The following is a 21,288-nucleotide window of genomic DNA, read 5'->3' as shown; positions in this document are numbered from 1 at the left end:
CCTGATTCCAGCGATGTGTCACTTACTTGACTACTTTAATAGAATCCCTGTTTTCTCTGCTGTACATGTAGCAATGGTCAGAATGCTGAGCTGTGCAACCACGCCCACACCACTGATTGGACGTTTCCTGTGTACACGGTGCAGGAATCTGCCAGTCAGTGGTAGGGGCGGGGTTACACAGAGGAGCAGGACTGCCTGGCATCTCTGCTGATAAAACACTGATTGTATTAAAACTACACTAATCTATTGAGCAAGTGACATCGCTGGAATCATGTTGCTCTCAGATTAAATAGCAAAAATATGCTGACAGATTCCTTTTAAGTCTGGACTCCTCAAAGATATATTATTCCTCTGTTGGTGCCCTGCCAGACGATAGGCCCACTAAGAAGAAATTACATATCCAATAAGCTAATATAATTGTCCATAATACCAACTGCACCAATGTACGCAGAATGGGTGTATGGTGACCCAGTGGGGCAAAGATTTGGGCATTAACACGGATACCAAGTCTGGAGGGTCTGCACTATGCATACGAGACACACAGACAAAAAAATGACAAAGGATAAGTCCATTGGATGTATAAAGTGATACTCCACGTAACCCACCTTGTAGATCTAGGGCACTGTTCACACAGATTTTTTTGCAAAGAATTTTGAAACAGATACACTTTAATGTGGATTTTAAAGCCTATTAAAAAAAAACTATGAAGCAAGTTTTGCATCAAAGTTCACATCAAAAAGCTCTGTGTATACACTCTAATAGGGTACGTGCTCACGATGAGATTTGAACCCGTTTTTGATGCAGCGTGTTTTTGCTAGGTTACAAGTAAATTAAGGTGCGGAAATTCTGCAGCATTCTTGGTATAAGAGATTAACTTACTGACTGCTGGGACTCCCAGCAATCCTGAGATTGGAGCTCTGCAGCCACGTATTAAATGAAGAGGCGCGAATGCTAGCGCTTTGATCCATTCATTGTCTATGGGATGGTCCTTAGTCCCATAGACAATGACTAGAAAAGAGGCACAAAATGATCACCTTTGCCAGGTTATTCAAAGTCCCAATTTTGGGTTCGCTGAGGGTACCAACAGTCGGATCCCTAGCTTACTGATTGCTGGGACTCCTAGCAATCCTCAAATTGGAGAGCTGCAGCTGCGCTTTAAATGAAGAGGTGCGAATGTTCGCCCTTTGATCCATTCATTGTCAATGGGACTGCCCATAGTCCCCTAGACAATGAATGGAGGAGAGGCAGAAAATGAGCACCTTTGCCAGGGTTTTTGAAATTCCAATCTTGGGATCATTTCGGGTCCCAACATTCGGACCCCAAGCTTACTGATTGCTGGGACTCCCAGCAATCCTGAGATTGAAGGTCTGCAGCCAAGTATTAAATAAAGAGGCGCGATTGCCAGCGCTTTGATCCATTCATTGTCTATGGGACTGTCCATAGTTCCATAGACAATGACTGGAGCAGAGGCACAAAATGAGCACCTTTGCCAGGGTATTCCAAGTCCTAATCTTGGGATCACTGACGGTGCCAACAGTCGGACCTTCAGCTTACTAATTTGCTAGGACTCCCAACAGTTGGATACCCCAGCTTACTGATTGCTGGGACTCCCAGCAATCCTGAGATATGGAGCTCTGCAGCCGCGCCTTAAATGAAGAGGTGCGAATGCTCGCCCTTTGATCCATTCATTATGTATGGGACTGCCTATAGTCCCATAGACAATGACTGGAGCAGAGGCAGAAAATGAGCACCTTTGCCAGGGTTTTCTAAGCCCCAATCTCGGGATCATTGGGGGTCCCAACAGTTGGACCCCCAGCGATCAGAAAGTTATCGTGTTATTTAGGGAATAACTCTTTAAAAGAAACAGGGTAGTGGGAGCATGCAAATAGAGCTGTGCTTTAAGTTCAATATCAAAGCCAGCCCCCTTCTATGTCTATACCTCGTCAACCCCTTTAAGAAATAGTCAAGAACAGTAACAATTTGAGGATATTTTATACTGTGCAAATGCTTAGAATGTGTAGTAGGGGTGAAAGATTTAATCGGATGATCTTAATGTTAGCACCACACAAAGGGGTCAGGGATCAAATAGGGTCTGATGTTTAAAAATCCATTGGAGACCCCTCTGGCCGTGCAGATGCACCCGCTCCATGAAGGCGCACTATATTTATTATTGCAATATATTTCCGGGCAGTGGATAGAACAGCTGTTCTGTTTGATGCAACATGAAAGGATTCAGTCTGCAAAAGGGCAGCTCTTATATTTACACGACAGCAATGTGCAGGCGACATCTCATTGTTCGGAGCGCGGGATACGGTGGGAAGGGGTGTGATGGCAGGTACCCCGGTGTCACAGGCGGTGACAGGGACATGCTGGGAAATCTAGTGACCTTTTACATACAGCTAATTAAAAAGAAATTACAGAGTGTTCTCCGTTCACTGGTGAGACACCAGAACAGCGGCTTTTACACATGAATAGTCCGACTCCTTCTAAGCGCAGGCTTCCCCCTTATCGGATTAACCCCTCCGCTCCTGGAACGCAGCCCGCCGTCCCCTCATCCTCCCTACAGAGAAAAGATAACAGAAAAGAACAGTAACGCTGAGCGATGCGATAAGGGAGAGGGCACCAGAGACAAAGAAAGGAAATTTAGAGAAACAGATATAGATAATTGTAAAACTGTGCCATTCGAAGGACGAAATGTGATCTTCAGAGGCTACACGACACAAAGAAAGGACATCATTGTTAAAGGGGGAATCAACTATATTTTTTTCCTTACAAAACTACTTGCTTTGAGTCCATCGGAAGCTTACCCCCTATATAATTTTTTTTCTATGCGGCCTTAGAGCTCAGATCCATTAGGACAGAGTAGTGATCAATGACTATGGATTAGCTACAGGAGCCTGAGGTAGTCTGAGACACGCCTCCTGACTCCCCATTGGTGCAGGCTGCTGCTCACTCTCTTTAGATTGGCTCAGTGTAAAAAGACTAAACTGATATGAGCATCACTATACTAAAACACCATCAGAGAAAGGATGATCAGGTAACTGCCGAACATATAGAGTCAAAGGAGACCAAGAAGACTACAATAGCATGCGTAAAGGGGTATTTTTTATGCTATTAAAGGGGCTTTCTCACAAACAAAGTTAAGTTTAAAGTTCAATTTAATCGATAGATACCAAAATAATAATAGATTTCACAATTGGATGTGTTTAAAAAAAATATTCCGGTGCAAAGATAATGTTATATATGTGTCCATGCTGTGTACTGTGTAATGGCCGTGTCTGACCGTACAGGAACATAGTCTGATCAGACCACATCTCCTAAGCTAGGAAAGAAGTAAAAAAAGTATACAGACATTTTTAAATTAATTATTCTTTCTTTGAGGTACATTTTTTAAAAACTGGCAGGGAAATGTTTTACCTCACAGAAAGAATCAGCTGTGATCCCATTCTGTAATGTCTTCATGCTCTTTAGCGTCCTTCCCTGCCCAGAAGGGACATGGTCTGATAACACCACAGCTCCTGGACATGGAAGAACGCAAAACAGAGTATACAGACATTACAGCACGGGATCACAGCTGATTTTTTTTTCCCTGTGAGGTAAAACATTTCCCTGCCTGTTTTTTTTTTAAAAAAAATGTTTTACCTAAAAAAAAATATGTGCTGTAATGTATGTATGCTTACTTCCTCACCGGTCCAGGAGATATTGTATGATCAGACTATGTCCCTGTACGGTCAGACACAACCATTATATAGTACACAGCAGGGGCAGACAGAATATAGAATATCAGTTTTGTGATATATTGAAATTCTATATCAGAGTACATTTGGTGCCCTGTAAGTAACTCAAAACACAGCCATTCTAAACTAAGTAAGTATACCCCTAAGTGAAAGTGGCCAGATTATGCCCTAAGTGTGAATATTTTCTGTGGCCATCATTATTTTCAAGCATTGCCTTAACTTAACTCTCTTGGGCATGGAGGTCACTAGATCTTCACAGGAGCCGCTGGATCATCTTCCATCATCAATGACGACATCATGGAGCTGGTGGATCTTTGAGATCTTGCACTCCTCCAACTTCCATCTGAGGAGGCCTCACAGATGCTCAATAGGGTTTAGGTCTGGAGATGCTCAGCCAGTCCAGCTCCTTTACCCTCAGTTTCTATAGCAAGGCAGTGGTTGTCTTGGAAGTGTTTTTGGGGTCATTATCATATTGGAATACTGCCCTACTGGAATGCAGTTTCTGAAGGGAGAGGATCATGCTCTGCTTCAGTATGTCACAGTACATGTTGGCATTCATGGTTCCCTCAATGACCTGTAGTTCACCGAAGCTGGCAGCACTCATGCAGCCCCAAACCATGACCCTACACCACCATGCCTGACTGTAGGTAGGACACACTTGTCTGTGTCCTCCTCACTTGGTTGCTGCCACACACGCTTGATATGATCTGAACCAAATAGGTTTATCTTGGTCTCATCAGACCACAGGACATGATTCCAGTAATCCATCCATTAGTCTGCTGGTCTTCAGCAAACTGACTTAATTTCTCTGTTGTCATGCTGTTAAAATTAAAAGCTTTTATCTTACAAAGTGTGGAGCTAGTTTTCAAATAGCTTGGTTACTAGGGACTGGCCACACCCTGGCTGAGAGGGCATTATAATTAAAATCTATTGAGGAGTTAACTGTTAACATCCCACCCCAGTTCTCTCCAGCCCACTGATTTCTATACAGGAGTTAGCTGCTCATCTCCCTCCTCCGACTCCTGACAGGGGTCTTAAAGGTCCAGCAATATCACAATCCTTGGCTCACACTATCTGCAGATTCCATAGCAGCTCTCCTAATCATGGCTCTCACTTTCCTGAGCTGTGTGCTTGTTCAAATACCCTGTTATCTATATATAATGATAGAAGTGTAGGACTTCTATCACTAAGGGGTGCTTCACACACAGCGAGATCGCTGCCGAGATCGCTGCTGAGTCACGCTTTTTGTGACGCAGCAGTGACCTCATTAGCGATCTCGCTGTGTGTGACACTGAGCAGCGATCTGGCCCCTGCTGCGAGATCGCTGCTCGTTACACACAGCCCTGGTTCGTTTTCTTCAAAGCCGCTCTCCTGCTGTGACACACAGATCGCTGTGTGTGACAGCAAGAGAGCGACAAACGAAGCGAGCAGGGAGCAGGAGCCGGCGTCTGACAGCTGAGGTAAGCTGTATCCAAGATAAACATCGGGTAACCAAGGTGGTTACCCGATATTTACCTTAGTTACCAGCCTCTGCAGCTCTCACGCTGCCTGTGCTGCCGGCTCCGGCTCTCTGCACATGTAGCTGCTGTACACATCGGGTTAATTAACCCGATGTGTACAGCAGCTAGAAGAGCAAGGAGCCAGCGCTCAGTGTGCGCGGCTCCCTGCTCCCTGCTCACACTGGTAACTAATGTAAACATCGGGTAACCATACCCGATGTTTACCTTAGTTACCAGTCTCCGCAGCTTCCAGACGGCGGCTCCGTGCAAGCGCAGCGTCGCTTGCACGTCGCTGCTGGCTGGGGGCTGTTCACTGGTCGCTGGTGAGATCTGCCTGTTTGACAGCTCACCAGCGACCATGTAGCGATGCAGCAGCGATCCTGACCAGGTCAGATCGCTGGTCGGATCGCTGCTGCATCGCTAAAGTGTGAAGGTACCCTAACAGTGTTGTGTGTAGTAGATTTTTCCTATTAGTAGAATGAAACTGTTCATAATCATTGTAACTCAAGGACAAGCACACCCCCACCCACCCCCAAGCGACCAGGAAATAAGGAGACTGCAGAGCTCTGAGCAGGTCAAGAGACAACTTGAGAATAACCCTTTAAGGTTTCCACGCTCATTAGATGAAAGTCAGCTGAGCCGGCAGCTTTAGACAGGGCTGGTTGACCATATCATGCACTGATGTGTATGGAGGCCTCCCGACTCTACCCAAATAGATTATATTGGGGAAGAAAAGAATCAGTAGTCGAAATTTAAGCACTTAAACCTTTTGTTTACAGGGAAGATAATCTACTAACAGAGGTGTCCATAAGCAGCTTTCTCCTCTTACCCTGCCGAAAACACATTGTAGCGTCCGCGCCCGATGCGGCACCACCGCATGCTTCTAGGCCATGGCCGGGACACCGATCTCCTCACCTGCTCACCGGTTCCATGCGCCCTTGTTCCTGCTCCAGGGTCTGCTGCGGCCTCCTCCGGCTTCCAGGCCACACGCAGATCTTCTGGGAGTGCACATAGGGTGCTGCATAGCCACGCCCCCTTTCTTTCGGCGTCCAAATACCCGGAAGTATCCTTGAGGTCAGCTGTTACCTTGAAGGTACTTTAAGCCTGCCTCCCCTTAGGGGAGGCGCCTGAGCAACATTGCCTATCCTTAGTGCATTGCTAGTTTTCAGGTCCCGCTACTATGTCTAGTTCAGTGTTTTGTGTACTATTACCAGTGTCTTGCTTCGCTAACTTGTGTCTCTTTTTAGAGCCCATTTGCTGCCACCACCTCCGGGCTGCCATGTCCGAGATACCACCTCTGTGCTGCCACGTCCGAGTTACCACCTCTGTGCTGCCACGTCCGAGTTACCACCTCAGTGCTGCCACGTCCGAGTTACCACCTCTGTGCTGCCACGTCCGAGTTACCACCTCCGAGTTACCACCTCTGTGCTGCCACGTCCGAGGTACCACCTCTGTGCTGCCACGTCCGAGTTACCACCTCTGTGCTGCCACGTCCGAGGTACCACCTCTGTGCTGCCACGTTCGAGGTACCACCTCTGTGCTGCCACGTCCGAGGTACCACCTCTGTGCTGCCACGTCCGAGGTACCACCTCTGTGCTGCCACGTCCGAGTTACCACCTCCGAGTTACCACCTCTGTGCTGCCACGTCCGAGGTACCACCTCTGTGCTGCCACGTCCGAGTTACCACCTCTGTGCTGCCACGTCCGAGTTACCACCTCCGAGTTACCACCTCTGTGCTGCCACGTCCGAGGTACCACCTCTGTGCTGCCACGTCCGAGGTACCACCTCTGTGCTGTCACGTCCGAGGTACCACCTCTGTGCTGCCACGTCCGAGGTACCACCTCTGTGCTGCCACGTCCGAGGTACCACCTCTGTGCTGCCACGTCCGAGGTACCACCTCTGTGCTGCCACGTCCGAGGTACCACCTCTGAGTCTTCATATTCGTCCTACCACATCTGAGCACACCTGTACCGGATATCAGACACTCACCAGTCTGTCAGAGCGGACACCACTGGTCCTGGCTGTCGTGCATTTAGGCCCCATGGGGCTGCGCCTGACAATCTCTGTATAGGGTTAGCTCCTCCAGGGGAGTCCGGTGTATGGCCCAGTGGGTCCACTCGCGGATACTCGCCACCCCCTGGGACTAACACACATGAATGCTCATGGCAATGGAGGAAGTCAGAATAACTGAGGTGTAACTATAAATGGTGCAAGGATTGTAACTGTGCCTGGACCCTGGTGCCTAGGGGGGCCCAAAAGTTCCCTTTGGCACATTTAATAAGATTATCACTATTAAAGACTTGCGATAGTTGGGTGCCCTGTTTTTGCACTGGAACCAACCATCTTAATTAGGAAACCCAATAACCATTGGTAATGAACATGTCGCGTGATACTTTAAACCAGACCACTAAAGAACAAGTGCACCTTGGCTACAAGGAGTAGTTTGCAACAATCAAAGATACAATTAATATTTTGCATAATTAAGGAGCCCCTGTAGAAGTTAGGATTTGTCCAGCATTCAGTGGTCTTCAGTAGATCAGACTTTTTAAGCTCAGGGAATTTACAGAAGACACAACACAGTCCTTTACCGCTTTCTCCAGTCACCATGGGGTCTTCCAAGTGCATTGTGCCATTAGCTGCACAGCTGGTGGTCAGAAGCGCCGCCGAGGAGGGAAAACTTTAACAGGTATGAAATGCTAAATCAGTACTGCCGTCCCATCATTATCAGGATCAGTGGGGGTCCAAGAGGTCAGAAGACCCCCTTCCCCCCGTTCCCCCCCCGTGCATAAAGTGGTGGCAAGTCCTTACAATATGACATTACTCCATTCGATAGGAGTAACCCTTGAACACTTCAGAGAGACTCATTTATAAGCAGCGATAACCAGCACAATGGCGTAAAGCGTAAGCGGCCAACAAAGATCACCCCATATCTCGTTTGGGAGTGGAAGACTATGCTTAAAGGGCTTGTCCCATAAACAACATGTATCACAAATCCAGAGATTGGTGGTAAAGATCTAATCTGTGGGGCTCCAAAATCTAGGGCCCACACTAATCATGAGGACGAGGAACTTAAACTAGCCTGTAGGAACTAAGTGACATTGGGCGTGTGTGACCATTGTCTAAAGGAGTGGTGGTTGCACATGCTCACTACAGCTCCGGTAGTTGCACATGCTCACTACAGCTCCAATAGTTGCACGTGCTCACTACAGCTCCGATAGATGCACATGCTCGCTACAGCTCCAGTAGTTGCACATGCTCACTACAGCTCCGATAGTTGCACATGCTCACTACAGCGCCGATAGTTGCACATGCTCACTACAGCGCCGATAGTTGCACATGCTCACTACAGCGCCGATAGTTGCACATGCTCACTACAGCTCCGATAGTTGCACATGCTCGCTACAGCTCCGATAGATGCACATGCTCGCTACAGCTCCAGTAGTTGCACATGCTCACTACAGCGCCGATAGATGCACATGGTCGCTACAGCTCCAGTAGTTGCACATGCTCACTACAGCTCCGATAGTTGCACATGCTCACTACAGCTCCGATAGTTGCACATGCTCACTACAGCTCCGATAGTTGCACATGCTCACTACAGCGCCGATAGTTGCACATGCTCACTACAGCTCCGATAGTTGCACATGCTCACTACAGCTCCGATAGTTGCACATGCTCACTACAGCTCCGATAGTTGCACATGCTCACTACAGCTCCGATAGTTGCACATGCTCACTACAGCTCCATGTACACACAGGAGTTTGGTTTCCCCCCATTCTTGGGAATGATGGTGTTCTCATCGCTCATACAAATCTCATCAACTTTGGAAAGGTGATAAATATTGTCTATGTGGCTGGCAAAGTCGAAACTTTGAGGTTTGCCTCTAGATTTTATTCCAGCAGGGTCTGTAAATATTGGTTGAATCTGAAGGAACGTTTTGGCCCTTCACTTTGCCGATGATTTGGAGCTCCGCTAGTGTCAATTTCACAACTTGGCTTCCTTGTCTAGGATACCATAACACATTTTCTTCCTTCTCTGTCATTATTTATTTGGACGTTCTCCAAAACAGGCACGGTTAATCTAACATTGCCGTCAACGACTTGGCCACCTCCGATGTATTAAATGCTTGAACAGTCGCATCCTGAAAACTGATTAGCAAACACGGGGTTAATAACGCCGATGGTACGGAGACAAAACAGTGCGCCCACTCGCCCGCCTGCAATCTGCTGCTCTCTTATTGCTTCCGTAGTTTTGTCAGAGAAGCTATTTTCGGTCCATGTATGATACACATCTGGGTATCCATGCATCGCCTCGGCCTCACCGCGCGTTGAAATGTGAACATATATGAGCGTGTGCGTGTGCAATGACTGGCACAGAGACACTTCTGTAGCAAGAGACATCAATCAAGCTGTCAGAGGCAGTGACAGCTACCGACAGAAGGCCCAGGTTAGAGGTTAAAGAATAGAAGAAGAAATGAAAGGGTCCCTACAGAAGACAGCTACCAAACCCCCACCTTTGTAGCACAGACAGAGGCAGGAGCCCCAGAATCTACCATCTTCATCAATCTTCTTGCTACCTCCTCCTGATCAGTCGTGCGGAAATGCGGAGTAGTAACTGGATGAGATAGGCCATTCAGGCTTCACTCACCGGCTGTAGGCTAGACAAAGCTTGATGGCTACCGGTAACACACTTACGTCCTATTTCTTTCACCAAATCCCAAAAAAAAATAAACAGTTAAAAAAAGTCAAAACCTTTAAAGGGAACCGGTCATCTCTTTTTTGACTTATAAGCTGCGGCCACCATCACCGGGCTCTTATATACATTATTCTAACATGCTGTATATAAGAACCCAGGCCGCTGTGAGAACATAAAAAAATCTTTATAATATTTACCTAACGGTCGCTCGGTTGGCCATATGGACGTCTCCGTTCTCCGGTGCCGGCGCCTCCTCTTTTGGCCATCTTTGTTCTCTTTCTCTAGCCGCGGTGCATGACGCGTCTGACGTCATTCACGCTCGCCGGCATTCCGGTCCTGAGCAGGGCAGATCAAAAGTATTGTAGTGCGTCTGCGCGGGACCGGCGAGTGTGTATGACGTAGACGCATCATGCACCCCAGGCTTCAGAAAGAGGACGAAGATGGCCGAAAGAGGAGGCGCCGGCACCGGAGAACGGTGACGCCCATTTGGCCAACCGAGCGACCGTTAGGTAAGTATCATAAAGTGATTTTTACGTTCTCACAGTGGCCTGGGCTCTTATACAGCATGTTAGACTGCTGTATATAAGAGATATAAGAGCCCGGTGGTGGTGGCCGCAGCTTATACACCAAAAAAGTGGTGACAGGGTCCCTTTAAGGTGTCGCTGCCTTGTTTAGACAATTTCATCCAAAAATCAACCTCAACGTTTGAAAGGGAGGAATAAAAATAAATTCTATATTATCAATATATTCAATATTCTTAGTCTAACGGCTCCTTCCTTCTTTTCTTTTTACAATTCTTTATTTAACTTGACATCTAGAAATAAAATGTAAACCATGGAGATACAGTGTACATAGAAGAATGCAAACCGTTTTAGGTAAAACGAGATATAAACTGGACAGGCAGAAGTTTTTACAGAGATACGACAGCCTCCAGTTTCCCAACGGTTGGAAGACGAAACAGCCCAACCGAAGGGGAGAGAGTAAGAAAGGAAAAATCGTAGAAAAAAAAAAAGATAGCGAGGGAACAAAGAAAGAATGAACGATAGGAAGAGCAGATAAAGAGGAGAAGGGGAAAAAAGAACTGTGCATATCAACCCAAGAAGAAAAGCAAAAGACCTTGTGAAGGTGCTGGCGGAAGCTGGTAAGATTGTGCCATTATCCATATGAATCAAGTAATGTGTCAATATGGGCTGAAAGGCCACTCTTCCAGGATGAAGCCATTACTCCAAAAGAAACATAAAAAGCCAGATTAATGTTTGCAATGCATACAGGCACAAAGACCTTAATTTTTGGAGACCTGTCCTATGGTCTGACAAAACTAAAATTGAACTGTTTGACCATAGTGACCATCAATTTGTTTGGAGGAAAAAGGGAGAAGCTTTGAAGACTAAGAACACCATCCCAACTGTGAAACACGGGGATGGCAGCATCATGTTTGTCGGATTATTTTGCAAGAGGGACTGGTGCACTTCACAAAATAGATGTCATCTTGAGGAAAGAAGATTATATAGCAATACTGAAGCAACATCTCAAGACATCAGCCAGAAATGTAAAGCTTGGGCAGGAAGGAGTCTTCCAAATGGACAATGAACTGAAGTATAGTGCCAAACTGGTTACACAGTGGCTTAAGGATAAAAAAAGTCAATGTTTTGGAGTGGCCATCACAAAACCCTGATCTCAATCCTATTGAAAATTTATGGGCAAAGCTGAAAAGGCCGGTGGCTCAGTTACACCAGTTCTGTCAGGAGGAATGGGTCCAAATTCCTACCAACTATTGTGAGACGGTTGTGGAAGGAGATCCAAAACATTTCACCCAAGTCATACAGTGTAAGGGCAATGGGAACAAATACTAATGACATGGAGGGAAACTTTTGCCTTTGCAGAAAATAATAAAAATAAAAATAATAAAAATGCCTTAAAACATTCTCTCTCTCATTATTCTGGCATTTGGCCAATAAATAATTTTGGTTCCTAATTAACCTAAAATGGGAAAGGTTTATTCTGATTTCATGTCAGATAGTGAGAAAAACCTGCAGATGTGTCTTTACAAAAAGCGGAGGGAAAAACCTGCAGATGTGTCTGTAGAGAGCACGGAGGGAAAAACCCGCAGATGTGTCTATAGAGAGTGGAGGGGAAAACCTGCAAATGTGTCTATAGAGAGTGGAGGGGAAAACCTGCAAATGTGTCTATAGAGAGTGGAGGGGAAAACCTGCAGATGTGTCTTTATAGAGAGCAGAGGGGGAAAACCTGCAGATGTATCTGTATAGAGAGAGGAGGGAAAAACCTGCAGATGTGTCCTTATACAGTGTGTCCACCCATATCCTGTCCACCACCATTAACTTGAGAACGGCGGCAGCTATAAGCATAGCAGTGGTGTCTAGGTATAGTAAAGTAGCCATGCGCTACACAATGAAACCACCTATAGCGCCACCTGGTGGAAAACAACGGAGTTAGCATTTTTATCTCGAAAACAGAATGAGATAGAGAAAAGAAGTGAATTACAAGTTGTAGGGCATCATCAATTCAATACGTATCGATACCTTGCATACAGAAATGCTATGATATGAAACCCATGACCCCCCAAAACATTGAATGCTGGTCACGCATATGGCGCTCATTTAATTTTGATGCTCAAAGTGGCCCCCGTCAGCTGCAATGCACATCTGGACTCTGCACAGCATACTGTATCTTGCTGCACGTTGTGCAATATGGTAGGTGACACGTTTGCACAAGCATCTGTGATACGTCGTCGTAGGTCCTGCAATGTTGGTGGAGGGGTCGCATACACCTGCTGTTTGATGTGACCTCACAGAAAGAAGTCCAATGGGGTCAGTTCAGGTGAGCGGAGGCCACTCCACACAGCCACCATTCCCAATGACTTGTAGGAAGGTCTCCATGAGGTATCGCTTCATGTCCGCAGCCTTGTGACTTTTACACGTTCTAATCATAGCATTCCTGTATGCAAGGGGTCGATTCGTATTGAATTGATGATGCCCTGCAACTTTGTAATTCACTTGTTTTCTCTATCTCGTTCCGTTTTCGAGATAAAAATGCTAACTCCGTTGTTTTCCACTAGGTGGTGTCATTGCGTAGCGCATGGCTACTTTACTATACCTAGACACCACTTCTATGCCTATAGCTGCCGCCATTCTCAAGTTAATGGCGGTGGACAGGATATGGGTGGACACACTGTAGATAGTGGATGGAAACTTCCGGTTTCAACTGTGTCATTAAGGGTGTATTAATTTCTGCAAAATCATGAGAATTAAAATCCAAAGCTAATCTCTAGAAGCATTGCTCCTCCATGCTCTGCGTCTTTACCAGTCGGCAGGAGGGTGACGGTATAAGTAGATTTAGGCCAAGATAAAAGCGTTGTCTGATCTTCCCGGGAATATATACGGTTTGCTCTCAGTCGGGTTTGATGCCGCGTTATATATCTGCATGGCCGGCGCTGCGGTGACGTAAATGGAAAGGTCTCGGTAGCCGGGCTGTTAGATAAAACCTTTAACGCTAGGCCATCTTTTTTGGGGAAATAAAGTCATTATGTAGCACTTTCAATTCCACTCTATTTCCAAGGCAGATAGCCCTGGCTGTCAGCTTCACAGAGGGAATCGCTGAAAATGCTGATTGATTTACTCAGGAGAGAGAAACTCGTAGGGCACATAATAGTGTGAGTTTAGAAGGCTAATGTTTCACCACCAGTCATTCCGGGGTCGGTAGACTGATACAATCACATTATCGCCATATACTCGCAATGACTCCCATCCTTGCGCTGTCTCTCTGGACTATAACGAGATACGTGATCTTTGATATTAAAAAATGAGTAAATCCAGGGGAAAAAAATGGGAATATACGCACCTACCTGGCTGGAATATAGGGTTATAAAGTTAACAGGTTATGGCAAAATAATGAACATAGAAGAAATGGCGAGGTGCACCGGCGAGGTGCACCGGTAACCTTGGGAGGGAAGGTGAAACCGGTGGGGCCGCCATACGAGCAGAATAGAAAAAGAGTCCGATGGCGGGAGCGTGCAGCCGTCTCTTAGCGGGCTGACATCTTCATTCTGACAGCCACGCACTTGACCCTGCTCTGCCTGCGTGCATAAGTACAATTTATAATATCTTCCCGCACTAGATAGGCTGAGCTTGTGTTACCAGAGATAAAACACAGAAAAGAGGATATATTGCACAAGTCTCGCCTCTTATCTATTCCCAATCCTCCACTTCTCCCTCATAATTCATTCAAGGAGGACCCCAGGAATCATTTTTTGATGTAAGCCATGCAGGCAGACATATATCACAGACCGATAAGAATCGCGCTCAAAACTTGTGGAGACGGTGCCCCCTCGAAAGAGACCGAGGAAAGGAACAAAGCTAATGGGGATTCTTCCTAAGGGTATGTGCGCACTAGGCGTTTTTTTCACGCTGCGTTTTTATGTGCGTTTTTGTCTAAAAAACGCACCCGCGGCTAAAAAAACGCGGCAAAAACGCATGCGTTTTTGCCGCGATTTGGTGCGTTTTTTGCTGCGTTTTTGCTCACTGCGTTTTTAATCAGTGCACAATGCCATTAAAGATTGTTGATGAAAGAAATAAAAAAAAAGGTCTGATGTCATTTCCTTCTTCAAAATGTTCATTGTATGCAGGAGAGCAGACAGCTGCAGAACTAGTGTATGCAGGAGAGCAGACAGCAGCTGCAGAACTACAAGTCTCAGCATCCTGCATTCACTAGTGTATGCAGGAGAGCAGACAGCAGCTGCAGAACTACAAGTCTCAGCATCCTCCATTCACTAGTGTATGCAGGAGAGCAGACAGCAGCTGCAGAACTACAAGTCTCAGCATCCTGCATTCACTAGTGTATGCAGGAGAGCAGACAGCAGCTGCAGAACTACAAGTCTCAGCATCCTCCATTCACTAGTGTATGCAGGAGAGCAGACACCAGCTGCAGAACTACAAGTCTCAGCATCCTCCATTCACTAGTGTATGCAGGAGAGCAGACAGCAGCTGCAGAACTACAAGTCTCAGCATCCTCCATTCACTAGTGTATGCAGGAGAGCAGACAGCAGCTGCAGAACTACAAGTCTCAGCATCCTCCATTCACTAGTGTATGCAGGAGAGCAGACAGCAGCTGCAGAACTACAAGTCTCAGCATCCTCCATTCACTAGTGTATGCAGGAGAGCAGACAGCAGCTGCAGAACTACAAGTCTCAGCATCCTCCATTCACTAGTGTATGCAGGAGAGCAGACAGCAGCTGCAGAACTACAAGGCTCAGCATCCTCCATCCAGGACTGTATGCAGTTTTTTGCCCAAAAAGAAAAAAAAAATGACATGGGCTTCGCCATATTTTTGTATGCTAGCCGGGTACAGCAGGCAGGTACGGGCTGCCCCCAACCCCCAGCTGCCTATTTGTACCCGGCTGGGAACCAAAAATATAGAGAAGCCCTTTTTTTTAATTATTTCATGAAATAATTAAAAAAAAAAAAATGACGTGGGCTTCGCCTAATTTTTGAGTCCAGCCGGGTACAACTAGGCAGCTGGGGATTGGAATCCACAGTGCAGGGTGCCCATGCTTTCTGGGCACCCCCACTGCGAATTGCAGTCCGCAGCCACCCCAGAAAATGGCGCTTTCATAGAAGCGCCATCTTCTGGCGCTGTATCCAACTCTTCCAGCTGCCCTGAAGCCGGGTGGCTAGCCGGGTAATAATGGAGTTAGGGCTAGCTGTATATTATCAGCTAGCCCTAAGCCCGAAATTCATGGTGTCACGCCAATATTAGACATGGCCACCATGAATTTCTAGTACAGATAAAAAAAAACCACAACACACAGAAAAATATTTTTATTAGAAATAAAACACAACACAATTAGTGACTCCATCTTTATTGAAATAAAGAACCCCCCTCCGCAGTAATCCTGGGTTAGGGTCCCGCGCCGTCCAATCAGGATCCAATATCATCTGATCGGTTTGCTGGAAGGCATACCGATCAGATGATCTGTCAGGTTCAAGGATGTGAATCACATCACACATCAGCTGATTGTATAAAAGCCGATTATACAATCAGCTGATGCATCAGTAGAAAAAAAAAAATAAATAATAATACTCACTTATGTGCTGTGCTGATTACTGGCAGCTCCTGGAGCGATCGATTGGACAGGAGTCTGATCCCGTCCGATCGCTGCAAGAGCTGCCGGTAATCAGCTGATGAAGTCCCCTGACGGCAGGATCAGCTGATAGCCGGCCGGGCGCCCGCGTCACCGCGATCAGCTGATGCGTCAGGTGACTGCATCAGGTGATCCACCGCCAGGTCCTGCAAGCAAGGTCCTGCCCCGGGGAGACTGCACACAGCCAGAGCGGCGGGACCGGGAGGAGCTGGGAGCGGGCATGGCACCGGGACCCTGCGGACAGGTGAGTATATATGACATTTTTTTTTTTTCTACTGATCACTTTGATTTTCGCCGCTGCCTCCACCTCCCGCCCAGACATGGCGCCGCACGGAGCTGACATGCACAGGACGGGAGGTGGAAGCAGCGGTGACGGTACCGGGAGGATTCACGCTTCTGTGTTTACCAACAGAAGGAATCCTCTTCCTGTACACGTCACTGTAGTACCCACCCCTTGCGTTTATAGCTGCGTTTTTAGTCATAGAAACGCGGCTATATGCATTTTTCATTGCGTTTTTAACATCTCATTGAATTCAATGGGTGAAAAACGCAGTGAAAAACGCAGAAATAATTGACATGCTGCGTTTTTGTGGTCACCACAAAAACGCAGCTAAAAAAAACCGCTGTGTGCGGACAGCACTTATGAAAACCCATTGACATTGCTGGGGAAGCAATGTCACTGCGTTTTCAGCACAAAAACGCGGTAAAAAACGCCGCTAAAAACGCGGCAAAAACGCCTAGTGCGCACAAGGCCTAAGGAAGCCAGTCGTTTCCTTATTTTCTTCTCACAAGTAAATCGCTCAAAAATCTTCATAAAAACGATCTTTAGGGGTTTTTTTCTAATGAAAGACATTTATCACCTATTCACAAGAAATATCGGACCACTGAGTGTCTTACTGATCCCATTACGCCCCACCACCATAGTGGCGAGGTCTCATGTAACGCTCACGGCCGGAGTAAGGGCAGCGAGCGGGGTTAGTGGACACTATGGACCATAGGGGGGACACGGGCTTACCCTTAACTAAGCGCCTACCGCGAGGTGGACACCAGGTACCACTCCCAGGGCAGCTGACCCCAGAAAAGGAGACAGCCTCGGGTATGGACACCGATGCAAGCAGGTAAAGGTGGGATGACCGAGGCAGACAGGCAGGCAGGTATGGACAGGTATGATGGGTATGGCAGGCACAAATAGATATGGGAAGTCAGACTCCGGTACAGGCGATGGACAAGGGGATAACAGACAGGAGCTCGGACCCTGACAACTAGCTAGACAGACTGGTATACTGACTAATGCATTGTGCAGGCACCTTCCCTAATGGGAGGATGCCTTAAATACATAGTGCCTCTCAGCCATAGGCTGAGAGTCATGTCCTGGAAATAGCACGTGTGCCCTATGAAAGGACGGTCGGAGAGTGTGCATGTGCCCCAAGCAAACTCCCGGGAGATCTGGGCCGCGCGCACAGGCCCCGGGAGGGGAGCGAGACGGACGAGCACATGTACAGATGCGGAGCTGTGGGGGAGGACACAACCCGGCATCCCTGCAGGGCGCTACGTTTCATATGACCGCTGCTGCTGAAACCAATTGATGTTTGAACGGTCATGCTTTCTTCCTTCACTTAGTTTTTTTATAATAATATTTTATATATATATATATATATATATATATATTATATATATATATATATATTATATATATATATTATATATATATATATATATATATATATATATATATATATATATATATATATATATATATATATATATAGTTAGGTCCAGAAATATTTGGACAGTGACACAAGTTTTGTTATTTTAGCTGTTTACAAAAACATGTTCAGAAATACAATTATATATATAATATGGGCTGAAAGTGCACACTCCCAGCTGCAATATGAGAGTTTTCACATCCAAATCGGAGAAAGGGTTTAGGAATCATAGCTCTGTAATGCATAGCCTCCTCTTTTTCAAGGGACCAAAAGTAATTGGACAAGGGACTCTAAGGGCTGCAATTAACTCTGAAGGCGTCTCCCTCGTTAACCTGTAATCAATGAAGTAGTTAAAAGGTCTGGGGTTGATTACAGGTGTGTGGTTTTGCATTTGGAAGCTGTTGCTGTGACCAGACCACATGCGGTCTAAGGAACTCTCAATTGAGGTGAAGCAGAACATCCTGAGGCTGAAAAAAAAGAAAAAATCCATCAGAGAGATAGCAGACATGCTTGGAGTAGCAAAATCAACAGTCGGGTACATTCTGAGAAAAAAGGAATTGACTGGTGAGCTTGGGAACTCAAAAAGGCCTGGGCGTCCACGGATGACAACAGTGGTGGATGATCGCCGCATACTTTCTTTGGTGAAGAAGAACCCGTTCACAACATCAACTGAAGTCCAGAACACTCTCAGTGAAGTAGGTGTATCTGTCTCTAAGTCAACAGTAAAGAGAAGACTCCATGAAAGTAAATACAAAGGGTTCACATCTAGATGCAAACCATTCATCAATTCCAAAAATAGACAGGCCAGAGTTAAATTTGCTGAAAAACACCTCATGAAGCCAGCTCAGTTCTGGAAAAGTATTCTATGGACAGATGAGACAAAGATCAACCTGTACCAGAATGATGGGAAGAAAAAAGTTTGGAGAAGAAAGGGAACGGCACATGATCCAAGGCACACCACATCCTCTGTAAAACATGGTGGAGGCAACGTGATGGCATGGGCATGCATGGCTTTCAATGGCACTGGGTCACTTGTGTTTATTGATGACATAACAGCAGACAAGAGTAGCCGGATAAATTCTGAAGTGTACCGGGATATACTTTCAGCCCAGATTCAGCCAAATGCCACAAAGTTGATCGGACGGCGCTTCATAGTACAGATGGACAATGACCCCAAGCATACAGCCAAAGCTACCCAGGAGTTCATGAGTGCAAAAAAGTGGAACATTCTGCAATGGCCAAGTCAATCACCAGATCTTAACCCAATTGAGCATGCATTTCACTTACTCAAATCCAGACTTAAGACGGAAAGACCCACAAACAAGCAAGACCTGAAGGCTGCGGCTGTAAAGGCCTGGCAAAGCATTAAGAAGGAGGAAACCAAGCGTTTGGTGATGTCCATGGGTTCCAGACTTAAGGCAGTGATTGCCTCCAAAGGATTTGCAACAAAATATTGGAAATAAAAATAATTTTTTTGGGTTTGGTTTATTTGTCCAATTACTTTTGACCTCCTAAAATGTGGAGTGTTTGTAAAGAAATGTGTACAATTCCTACAATTTCTATCAGATATTTTTGTTCAAACCTTCAAATTAAACGTTACAATCTGCACTTGAATTCTGTTGTAGAGGTTTCATTTCAAATCCAATGTGGTGGCATGCAGAGCCCAACTCGCCAAAATTGTGTCACTGTCCAAATATTTCTGGACCTAACTGTATATATATATATATATATCTATATATATATATATATATATCTATATCTATCTATCTATCTATCTATCTATCTATATATATATATATATATATATATATATATATATCTATCTGTGTGTGTGGTTAAAAAAACAAAACATTTTATTCTGTTTGTGTTGCACTTTTCTAACATCAGTAACTTTTTTAATTTTTTTCTGAATTACATATGACACCTTGATCCCGTATTTACTTTTTTCTTGGGGGGCAAGGGGGGGTTCTATGTCTGGCAACCGAAAACCAAAATTTGGGGATTTTGACTACTTTTCTCCATGAGTTGATTTTGTATTTTCATAGATCGATAGATCAGAGTCTTACAGACATGTCAATACCAAATATGTTTAGTTTTTTACTTCTTAACTGGGGAAAGGGTGTGATGCAAACTTTTTTTTCCCTTCATTTTATTTTTATTTATTTTTTTAATTTGGGGTCTCCATTAGTAAACCTGGACCAGCGTTCCTTATACCCTCCGCAAACGACTTTCGACTATCATCCACACTAAGCAAAACCTCACACACCAGCTCTCCCAGAGCTGCACCAATTCTCTAGAATGCTCTACCCCCAAGAAATGAGGACGATGCACAACTTGCACAGCTTCAAACGCTCCTTAAAAACACAATTTTAGAGTGGCCCATCACACTCCCTAATCAACGTCAATCCATATATAACCCCTCGACTATTTCTCAGAACATAATTCTCCCTCATACTCCATTGCATCCAAAAGCATTACAAAGATTGGCTGGTGAAAAGCTCCTGCAGCCTTTATCTATCCCCCATTTCTTTGAGATGGCTGGACCGTCGTCGTAAATAAGCACTGGAACCTTGTGTCACCCCCACCTCACCCCATTGTAGATTGTAAGCTCTTACGAGCAGGCTTGTCTTTACTTTTGCTGTATATTGTATCTTCTAGAACGGTTACTTATGTGTGTTTGTATATGAACCTCTCACTGCGGAATACGTTGGCGCTATAGAAATAAAGATTATTATATTAATATACTGCACTATTGCAATATTACAGTATATAGTAGAAATGACGAACACCCATGTACAAGGATGATGGTTACGGGGGCTTTTAGGTGGCCCCCAGCTGCTACAGCAACCCATCGACGCTCCACAATTATATCGTGGGGGTGTGTGCAGTAGCCGCCTGAATAGGAGGGCCACTTTAATGCTGCTGTTCGAAATTGATAGCGGCACTTAACTGGTTAACCAGCAGCAATCAGAGCTAGCTTGCATTGCTGCTGTTAGAGGCATTACACAGCTAGCAGCAACTGTGTACGGAGTGTACACCCCCCACCAAATAAAGGATGAAAAAAAAACAAACAAACACCCCCATATCAAAAAGAGACTAATTCAATGTCATTTGGGCCAATGCAGAAAGCAGAAAGCCAAGTACAGCATTCATATGCAACTATGGCCCAACATTCAATCTTGACCAGTGAGAAGTTAAAAGTGCACCAATCACCAGGATTTTCCTATATAATCTAAAGCCAGTGATATACTGGTACTATCAGGCTGATTTGCTACATACATTTAGTTTATAAAATGAGCAGCTTTTTGATTGGCAGCAGCTGCCGATCAGCTGGGGAGGGTTTTCACAGTAATTCCTGCCCCCCTGCCTGTCCATTCTCCCACTGTTATGCTAATTCTATTATAGAATCTTTTTACTATGTGACTATAAGGACCTGTGCTGATGTCATATCATGTGACCAGAAAGGGCGGGGCCTCAGCCAACATAGCTGATGT

General features: G+C 45.6%; 1 protein-coding gene across 2 annotated transcripts in view; it reads right to left on the bottom strand.

The window, feature by feature from the left end:
- The window catches only part of MAPKAP1 (MAPK associated protein 1), a 239,854-nt gene that overhangs the window by 12,332 nt on the left and 206,234 nt on the right, over positions 1–21,288 (bottom strand). The gene's annotated exons all lie outside the window — the stretch shown is intronic.

The sequence above is a fragment of the Anomaloglossus baeobatrachus genome, chromosome 9 (assembly GCF_048569485.1).
Source record: "Anomaloglossus baeobatrachus isolate aAnoBae1 chromosome 9, aAnoBae1.hap1, whole genome shotgun sequence".
In the NCBI taxonomy this organism is placed as follows: Eukaryota; Metazoa; Chordata; class Amphibia; order Anura; family Aromobatidae; genus Anomaloglossus; species Anomaloglossus baeobatrachus.
Note: the sequence above shows the minus strand (reverse complement) of the source record. Positions and strands in the feature narration are given on the sequence as shown.